This window comes from Triticum aestivum, chromosome 3B (assembly GCF_018294505.1).
Source record: "Triticum aestivum cultivar Chinese Spring chromosome 3B, IWGSC CS RefSeq v2.1, whole genome shotgun sequence".
Taxonomy (NCBI): Eukaryota; Viridiplantae; Streptophyta; class Magnoliopsida; order Poales; family Poaceae; genus Triticum; species Triticum aestivum.
The window spans coordinates 587227274-587237502 of record NC_057801.1 but is presented as its reverse complement, the minus strand read 5'-3'; positions in this window follow the sequence as shown (position 1 = coordinate 587237502).

The window sequence follows — 10229 nt, the reverse complement described above, 5'->3', positions numbered from 1 at the left end:
TGTGGCATTTATTTTATAAGCCCTTTATGTGGTGTCGCTAAGACGCCCGACTGTGGCATGCTTGTTAATTATTTAAATACTACTATGTTATTGCATATTCATAAAAAACATGCTTGCATGCATCAGAATTTTTTTTATTATCTTTTGTGACTGACGTCATGAGCATAAAATGTTTTTTAGCACATCATTGTTATATCATACATGTGTTCATAATGTTTGCGAGTACATTCAAAGTACTCACTGGCTTGTCCCTGGCTATTGTCTTGGCCAGATTTCTTGCCCGGAGAGGAGCGACCTTGATGACAGCCCTGGAACCCATGTAATGGTGATAGCAGCCTCGCGAAGATAGGAGTTAACCTGGTCCGCTGTTCCTATGGGGAATGGAGTCCCATATACGCTGACGATCCACAAACCGCTTCCGCCATCAACCACTAGAAACCATTTGTTGTACTCACAGGCCAGAATGGTCTTGTACTACATATGTTGTATTTTGCTTGGAATTTCTGTATCAAGTTGGTGCCTCATCAGCTAACAGTTATCCTGGGGCTGGTGAGCACAACGGCCATTTTCTGGAATTTAATACCCGGAGAGTCGGTCGTGACAATCCACCCTTCCTCAGATGGCATGATCTGCTCCGCATTTAAAGTCGGGGCAGCTGCAGGTGTGATCTCCTGAACAGTGTCCGATGGCAGATCTAAGTCATGCTCATCGCGACTGTAGGGTGCACCTGTCATGGGCTCGAATCCGTCGAAGATCAAGTCTCCACGGATGTCGCTAGTGTAGTTCAGGCTTCCAAACCTGACCTGATGGCCAGGGGCATAGTTATCGATCTGCGCCAGATGGCCAAGCGAGTTGGCCCGCAGTGCGAAGCCGCCGAATACGAAGATCTGTCCGGGGAGGAAAACCTCACCCTGGATCGCATCGTTATAGACGATTGCAGGAGCCATCAAGCCTTATGGTGACGGCACAGTGGAATTCTCAATGAAAGCACCAATGTCGGTGTCAAAACCGGCGGATCTCGGGTAGGGGTCCCGAACTGTGCGTCTAAGGCTAATGGTAACAGGAGGCGGTGGACACAATGTTTACCCAGGTTCGGGCCCTCTCTATGGAGGTAATACCCTACTTCCTGCTTGATTGATCTTGATGATATGAGTATTAAAAGAGTTGATCTACCATGAGATCATAGAGGCTAAACCCTAGAAGCTAGCCTATGATTATGATTGTCCTCCTCCTACGGACTAAACCCTCTGGTTTATATAGACACCGGAGGGGGCTAGGGTTACACAGAGTCGGTTATAGAGAAGGAAATCTACATATCCGAATTGCCAAGCTTGCCTTCCACGCAAAGGAGAGTCCCACTCGGACACAGGACGAAGTCTTCAATCTTGTATCTTCATAGTCCAACAGTCCGGCGTAAGTATATAGTCCGGCTGTCCGAGGACCCCCTAATCCAAGACTCCCTCAAGTCTTACTAGCATAATGAATAACATTCAGGTTCTTATCAACTCTTTGTCCTAGAACCGCACCAACATCATAATTACTAGCATCACACATAATTTCAAAAGGCAAGTTCCAATCAAGTGGTTGAACAATAGGTGCAAAAAATTAAGGCTTTCTTGAGTGTTTCAAAGGCTTCCAAACAATCATCATCAAAAACAAAAGGGATATCCTTTTGTAAGAGACTCATAAGAGACCAAGAAATTTTAGAAAAGTGTTTGATAAATCTCCTATAGAAACCAGCATGACCTAAGAAACTACGAATACCTTTTATATATTTAGGACATGGCATTTTCTCAATTGCATCAACCTTAGCTTTGTCCACTTCAATACCTCTTTCAGAAATTTTATGACCCAAGATAATGCCTTCATTAACCATAAAGTGGCACTTCTCCCAATTCAAGACAAGATTTGTTTGTTTACATCTCTGTAAAACTCGATCAAGATTGCTTAAACAATTATCAAAAGACTTCCCATAAACAGAGAAGTCGTCCAAGAAAACCTCAACAATCTTTTCACAAAATTCAGAGAATATAGCAGTCATACATCTTTGAAAGGTAGAAGGTGCATTACATAAACCAAAAGGGAATAGTAAAAGTGGTCTTTTCTTGATCAGATTGAGAAACAGGTATTTGTGAAAAACCAGAATATCCATCAAGGAGCAAAATGTGTATGCTTAGATAATCTTTCAAGCATTTGATCAATAAAAGGCAGAGGGTAATGATCTTTTCTAGTTGCTTTGTTTAGTTTTCTGAAATCAATTACCATTCTATAATCTATAACAATTCTTTGTGGAATAAGTTCATTCTTATCATTAGGAACAACAGTTATACCTCCTTTCTTAGGGGCACAATGAACAGGACTTACCCATCTACTATCAGCTATAGGATAGATTGTACCTGCTTCCAGAAGTTATAGTATTTTCGTTCTTACTACCTCTTTCATCATTGGGTTTAACTAACGCTGGTGATCAACAACGGGTTTAGCATCAGGTTCCATATTAATTTTATGCTGACATAGAGTGGGACTAATGCCGTTTAATTCATCAAGAGTATATCCAATAGCAGCCCGGTGCTTCCTTGGAACTTTCAATAATCTTTCTTCTTCATGTTCTGAAAGGTTAGCACTAATAATAACATGATATATCTTCTTTTCATCAAGATAAGCATATTTCAAAGTGTCTGGCAATTGTTTTAATTCAAACACAGGATCACCTTTAGGTGGAGGAGGACCTCCTGGAATTTCAATAGGCAGATTGTGTTTAAGTAGTGGGCGTTGTTCAAAGAAAATCTTATCTATTTCATTCCTTTCATGCATATGTAAATCATTTTCATGGTCTAGCAAATATTGTTCTAGTGGATCAGTAGGAGGCACAACAATATAAGCAAGACCAATTAATTCATCTTTACTAGGCAATTCTTTTTCATGAAGCTTTTTACTAAACTTGGAAAAATTAAACTCATGAGACTCATCACCAAAACTAACACCGACAGTTTGTTTCTCACAATCTATTTTAGCATTAACGGTATTCAAGAAAGGTCTACCAAAGATAATGGGACAAAAATCATCTTGTGGGGAACCAAGAACAAGAAAATCAGTACGGTGTTTTATTTTCCCACACAAGACTTCAACATCTCAAACAATCCCAATTGGTGAAATGGTGTCTCTATTGGCAAGTTTAGTAGTAACATCTATGTCTTCTATCTCTGCGGGTGCTATGTCATTCATAATTTCTTGATATAAGGTGTAAGGAATAGCACTCACACTAGCACCTATGTCACATAAACCATGATAACAGTGATCTCCTATTTTAACTAAGATAACGGGCATGCCAACAACAGGTCTATGTTTATCCTTTTTATCAGGTTTGGCAATTCTAGCAGCTTCTTCACAGAAGTAAATAACATGCCCATCCATATCTTCTTCCAAGAGATCTTTAACCATAGCAATACTAGGTTATACTTTAATTTGTTCATCAGGTTTAGGTGTTCTAATATAGCTTTTGTTAACCACAGTTGAAACTTTAGCATGTTCCTTTATCCTAACAGGAAAAGGTGGTTTCTCAATATAAGCAGAAGGAACAACTGGATCAACATTATAAAGTATAGTTTCTTCTTTAACTGTTACTGGTTCTTTAATTTATTCTTTAATAGGTGGGTGATATTTAAACCACTTCTCTTTTGGGAGATCAACATGAGTAGCAAATGATTCACAAAAGGAGGCTACTATCTCAGAGTCAAGTCCATATTTAGTGCTAAACTTTTGAAAAGCATCGGTATCCATAAACGATTTAACACGATCATACTTAAGCTTAATACCTGACTCTTTACCTTCGTCGAGTTCCCAATATTCAGAGTTGTGTTTAATCCTTTTCAAAAGATCCCACCGGAATTCAATAGTCTTCTTCATAAAAGAACCAGCACAAGAAGTATCGAACATGGTTTGATCATTAAGAGAAAGCCGAGCATAAAAATTCTGAATAATAATTTCTCTTGAGAGCTCATGATTGGGGCATGAATATAACATTGACTTAAGCCTCCCCCAAGCTAGAGCGATACTTTCTCCTTCACGAGGCCAAAAATTATATATATAATTCCGATCACGTTGAACTAGATGCATAGGATAATTTTTTTGGTGGAACTCCAATTTCAGATGATTCCAATTCCAAGATCCAATATCATCGCATAGCCTATACCATGCCAATGCTATTCCCTTCAAAGATAAAGGGAAAACCTTTTTCATAACTTCAACCCTGGGTAAACCTGTAAGCTTAAACAATCCACAAATTTGTTCTACATATATCAAGTGCATATCAGGATGTTCGATTCCACCTCCTATACAAGGATTAGCTAGCAGTTGTTCTATCATACCCGAAGGAATTTCATATTCAATATTTTAAGTAGGTGCAGTCAGTTGAGGGGTAGCTAATTGTGGTTCCGGTCGAGGTGAAGATACCCCGAATAAACCCCTCAAAGGATTGTTTTCCATAGCAACAAGTGACAATAAATTTCAGCACACTATATAAATGTTTCCTTACCAAATTCCACTTACCAAAGGTGCTTCACTCCCCGGCAACGGTGCCAAAAAATAGCCTTGATGACCCACAAGTATAGGGGATCAATTGTAGCTCTTTTCGATAATTAAGAGTGTCGAAACCAACGAGGAGCATAAGGAAATGACAAGTAGTTTTCTGTAAGGTAATATCTGCAAGTGCTGAAATTGTAAGTAACTGAGTAGTTTGATAGCAAGATAATTTGTAACGGACAAGTAACGATAGTAGTAACAAACAGCAAGATAGCCCAATCCTTTTGAGGCAAAGGACAGGCCAAAACGGTCTCTTATGACAAGCAACGCGTTCTTGAGGGTACACGGGATTTTCATCTAGTCACTTTCACCATGTTGGTTTGATTCATGTTCGGTACTTTGATAATTTGATATGTGGGTGGACTGGTACTTAGGTGTTGTTCTTACTTGAACAAAGCTCCTACTTATGATTAACCATCCCGCAAGCATCCACAACTACGAGAAAAGTATTAAGAATAAATTCTAACCATAGCATTAAACTTTTGGATCCAATCGGTCCCTTACGGAATAGCGCATAAAATGGGGTTTAAGCTTCTGTCACTCTCGCAACCCATCATCTAATTGATACTCCACAATGCATTCCCTTAGGCACAAATATGGTGAAGTGTCATGTAGTCGACGCTCACATGACACCACTAAGGGAATCGCAACACACATAGTATCAAAATATCGAACACACATCAAGTTCACATGATTACTTGCAACATGATTTCTCCCGTGACCTCAAGAACAAAAGTAACTACTCACAAATGATAATCACACTCAAGATCAGAGGGGTATTAAATAGAATAATGGATCTGAACATATAATCTTCCACCAAATAAACAATATAGTAATCAAGTACAAGATGTAATCAACACTACTAGTCACCCACAAGCACCAATCTATATTTCCGGTAATAAGATTGAACACAAGAGATGAACTAGGGTTTGAGATGAGATGGTGATGTTGAAGATGTTGATGGATATTGCCCTCTCCAAGATGGGAGAGTTGTTGGTGATAATGATGACGATGATTTCCCCCTCCGGGAGGGAAGTTCCCTCGGCGGAATCGCTCCGCAGGAGGGCAAAAGTGCTCCTGTCCAAGTTCCGCCTCGAGACGGCGGCACTCCGTCCCGAAAGTCTTCTCCTTATTTTTTTTCTAGGTCAAAATGACCTATACACCATAAGATGGGCACCGGAGGTGAGCCTGGGTGAGCACAACACACCAGGGCGCGCCTGGGCTCCTTGGCACACCCAGGTGGGTTGTGCCCACCTGGTGGGCCCCCTTTGGTAGTTATTTGCTCCAATAGTTCTCAAATATTCCATAAAAAATTCTCCTGAAGTTTTAACTCATTTGGAGTTGTGCAGAATAGGTAGCCTAACGTAGCTTTCCAAGTCCAGATTTCCAGCTGCCGGAATTCTCCCTCTTTGTGTATACCTTGCATATTATGAGGGAAAAGGCATTAGAATTACTCCAGGAAGCATTATTATGGATAAAAACATCATAAATAACAGTAAGAAAACATGATGCAAAATGGACGTATCAGTCGGTGAGGAGGCGGCGCTGCAAGAAGAAGGGTAGCCGGTGAGGAGGCGGCGCTGCAAGAAGAAGGGTAGCCGGTGAGGAAGCGGCGCTGCAAGAAGAATGGTAGTCGGTGAGGAAGCAGCGCTGCAAGAAGAAGGGTCACCGGCGAGGAGGCTGAGCTACCAGTAAGCAGCAGTGAAGGTTTGAACTTGGAAAGTAAGGAGGAACAGTGGAAATGTGGCTTTTGGTGGGAGGGAGGGGGCGGGGAGATAGATATTTCCGCGGTGGCAGAAAAGTTTCGCTTGGTTCCGTGAGAAACTGGCGCGCAAGTGTGGTCCAAGCGGGGGTGGTGGACTGTAGACGAAGCTTCCTGCGTAAGCCATACAAGACGGTGCGCCAAGATATTTTATATCGCATCCCACATGATTCTTTCTAGTAAACTGTTTGTGGTATACCTGATTTTTTCATTATGTTTTGAAAGACAAAATGGTGTTACGGATGGAAAGGGTGGTGAAGTGTATGCCAGAGCATTCACGTACTGTGAACATGCAACTACATGAGTGTCGTGTTTAAATTTGGAATTATTCCGGGTTCATTTGGCATTTTTTGTGCATTAATTGAGTTTCTAGGCATTTAATGTGCATAATTCAAATTTGAACTACAAGCACATGATCCAGTGCAGCAAAGTTTGTTGAAAAATCACATTCGTGTCTTTCAGTGAATTTATAGGTCCCATGCAAGAAATAGGAATGAAATTCAAACATTTGGGCGTCGTGGCTCGGCCGAGAACATTGAGAAACTTGGTTTTTAAATTCTTGGAAATTCAAAACTAGCCTGAAAATCATGAAACTTGGCATGGTGTCATTTCATGGCACCAACATGCTATGGTAAAAAATTGGCCGCATTTGGACAAGTTTTAGGTATAAGCTTCTTGCAAACCGGAGCTTTCTCTCAAGAAGACTCATGGTTCCTGAGGTGGGATGTGTCACCTTTGTGTTTGAAATGATATACGATGCCCCCCCCTTGATTTTTTATAGAAGCAACACAGAACTATATGAGTATCATGCTAAATTTTGGAATTATTCCGGGTTCGTTTGGACTTTCTTATAAATTAATTGAATTTATGGTCATTTAGTGTGCATAATTCAAATCTGAACTACAAGCACATGCTCAAGTGCACCAAAGTTGGTTGAAAAAACACATGTGTGTCCTTGGGTGGATTTCTAGGTCGCATGCAAGAAATGGGAATGAAATTCAAACATCTGGGCGTCGTGGCTCGGCCGGAAAGATTGAGAAACTTGGTTTCTTAATTCATGCAAATCCAAAAACACGACTGAGAATCATGAAACTTGGCATGGTGTCATGACATGGCACCAACATGTTGTGGTAAATTTTTTGTCCGAATCGGGACAAGCTTTGGTACAAGCTTCTTGCAAACCGAAGCTTCTCTCAAGAAAGCTCGTGGTTCCGAGACGGAACATGTCACCTCTGTGTGCGAAACGACATGTGTACACTGCCTTCTCCCACCTTAATTTTTTTACACAGGCAGATTAGACCAAATAGAAGTATCATGTTAATTTTTGGAATTATTCCGGGTTCATTTGGCCATTTTTATACATTAATTGAATTTCTGGGAATTTAATGTGCATAATTCAAATTTGAACTACAAGCACATGCTCAAGTGCACCAAAGTTGGTTGAAAAATCACATGTGTGTCCTTGGGTTAATTTCTAGGTCCCATGCAAGAAATGGGAATGAAATTCAAACATCTAGGCGTCGTTGCTCGGCCGGAAAGATTGAGCAACTTGGTTTTTTACTTCCTATAAATCCAAAACACACATGAAAATCATGAAACTTGGCATGGTGACATGACATGGCACCAACATGTTGTGGTAAATTTTTTGGCCGAATTGAGACAAGCTTTGGTATAAGCTTCTTGCAAACCAGAGATTCTCTCAAGAAGGCTCGTGGTTCCGAGAGGGAATGTGTCACCTCCGTGTGCGAATGACATACACTGCCTTCTCCCGCCTGAATTTTTTACACAGGTAGATTAGACCAAATATAAGCATCATGCTAAATTTTGGAATTATTCCGGTTTCGTTTGGCCTTTTTATACATCAATTGAAATTTTGTGCATTTAATGTGCATAATTCAAATTTGAACTACAAGCACATGCTCCAGTGCACCAAAGTTGGTTGAAAAATCACATGTGTGTCCTTGGGTGAATTTCTAGGTCCCATGCAAGAAATTAGAATGAAATTCAAACATCTAGGCATCGTGGCTCAGCCGGAAAGATTGAGAAACTCGGTTTTTTAATTCCTGTAAATCCAAAATACGTCTGAAAATCATGAAACTTGGCATGGTGTCATGACATGGCACCAACATGCTATGGATTTTTTTGGCCGAATTGGGACAAGCTCTCGTATAAGCTTCTTGCAAACCGGAGCTTCTCTCAAGAAGGCTCGTGGTTCCAAGAGAGAACGTGTCACCTGTGTGTGCGAAACGACATGCACTGCCTTCTTCCGCCTTAATTTTTTACAAAGGTAGATTAGACCAAATAGAAGTATCGTGCTAAAATTTTGAATTATTCAGGGTTCGTTTGGCCTTTTTATATATTAATTGAATTTCTGGGCATTTAATGTGCATAATTCAAATTCAAACTACAAGCACATGCTCAACTGCACCAAAGTTGGTTGGAAAATCACATGTGTGTCCTTAGGTGAATTTCTAGGTCCCATGCAAGAAATGGGAATGAAATTCAAACTTCTGGGCCTCGTGACTCGGGTGGAAATATTGAGAAACTTTGTTTTTTAATTCCTGTAAATCCAAAACAGGCCTAAAAATCATGAAACTTGGCATGGTGTCATGACATGGCACCAACATGTTATGGTAATTTTTCTGTCCGATTTGCGAAGGCGCACACATTAACAATCAACAAAGTCATTTTGGAACAAGTGTTGTCACGTTACAAATCGGAAACACAAGTATTATTGAAACCGTGGGTGTTCTACTTACCAATTACGTGTCTCCACGTGTCCCCTTTTTATTGGCTAGGAGGTGTCGTGCAGGGTAGCTATTTGAGTACGGGAGGCGTGCGATGAGATCCCTACGCGTGCTCATCGAGAGGAGAGCCCTTTGACCTCTATCCGCCATGCACGTCCCTCCCAACGTTTCCATTGATGGTGCCCAAGCCCCTGTTTCACGGCGTGGCTATGTCTCACTGGACTAAGATTTAAGAGAGAAAAAGGAAAACTTGAAAAGAAAGTTTTGCATGGATCTTGATGTAAGATTCGATGGACCCATATAACATCGAATGCGACTTATGGCAAGACTGATGAATATAAGGACGATGACAATGCATAATAATTGTCTTACATATTTAGGAACATAATAAAAAAAGCCACATGCGGCAACGCCCAAAATACACAAGGGTAGAAGAAGAAGGAAGACAATGATCTGGCTCGCTGATCTCTACTTTCTTGATGCATTGCTGCAGGCCGCGGGAACTAGTCTCCGCGATGAGCAGCAATGAGCTCTTTCTTGTCCTCAAGATGCTTCTTGAGAGCATCCAGGGATTCCTCCACTAGCCTTCTGTGCTTGATGCGCATCATGGCATTCTCGTCCATAAGTTTCTTGACGATGATGCCCGTCCTCTTCAACAAGGCAGTGGTATCCTCCTGCTGCTCCACACTTCCAACGATCTTCACCTTCAGCAGGTCGCAATCGGTCGGGAGCTTCGCATTGCTCTCATTTAGTTGCCGGACGATGCCGATAGTTTGTTGAAGCAAGGCTTTCATGTCGTCATGCACCCTCGCCCAGGCGGAGATCTGATCCATCTGGCCATGGACGATTGAATGCATGCACCTGTAAGAGTCCTCGCCTGCCCACGAGACATTTTCCTAGGCCGTCGCGGCGCGGTAGGACATATCTGCTACATTCGCGGCGCGGCGGGACATCTCTTTTGCTTCCACGGCGCGGCCAGACCAGTCTGCCGCATTGACGGAGCGATGGGACCTCTATGCTGCTTTGGCGGCGCGGCGGGACCTCTATGCTGCTATGGCCGCACGGCGGCACATGTCGGCTGCTTTCGTGGCGAGGCGGGACATCCCTCGTGCTTCTGCTTCTATGCTTGCCTCTCCCTG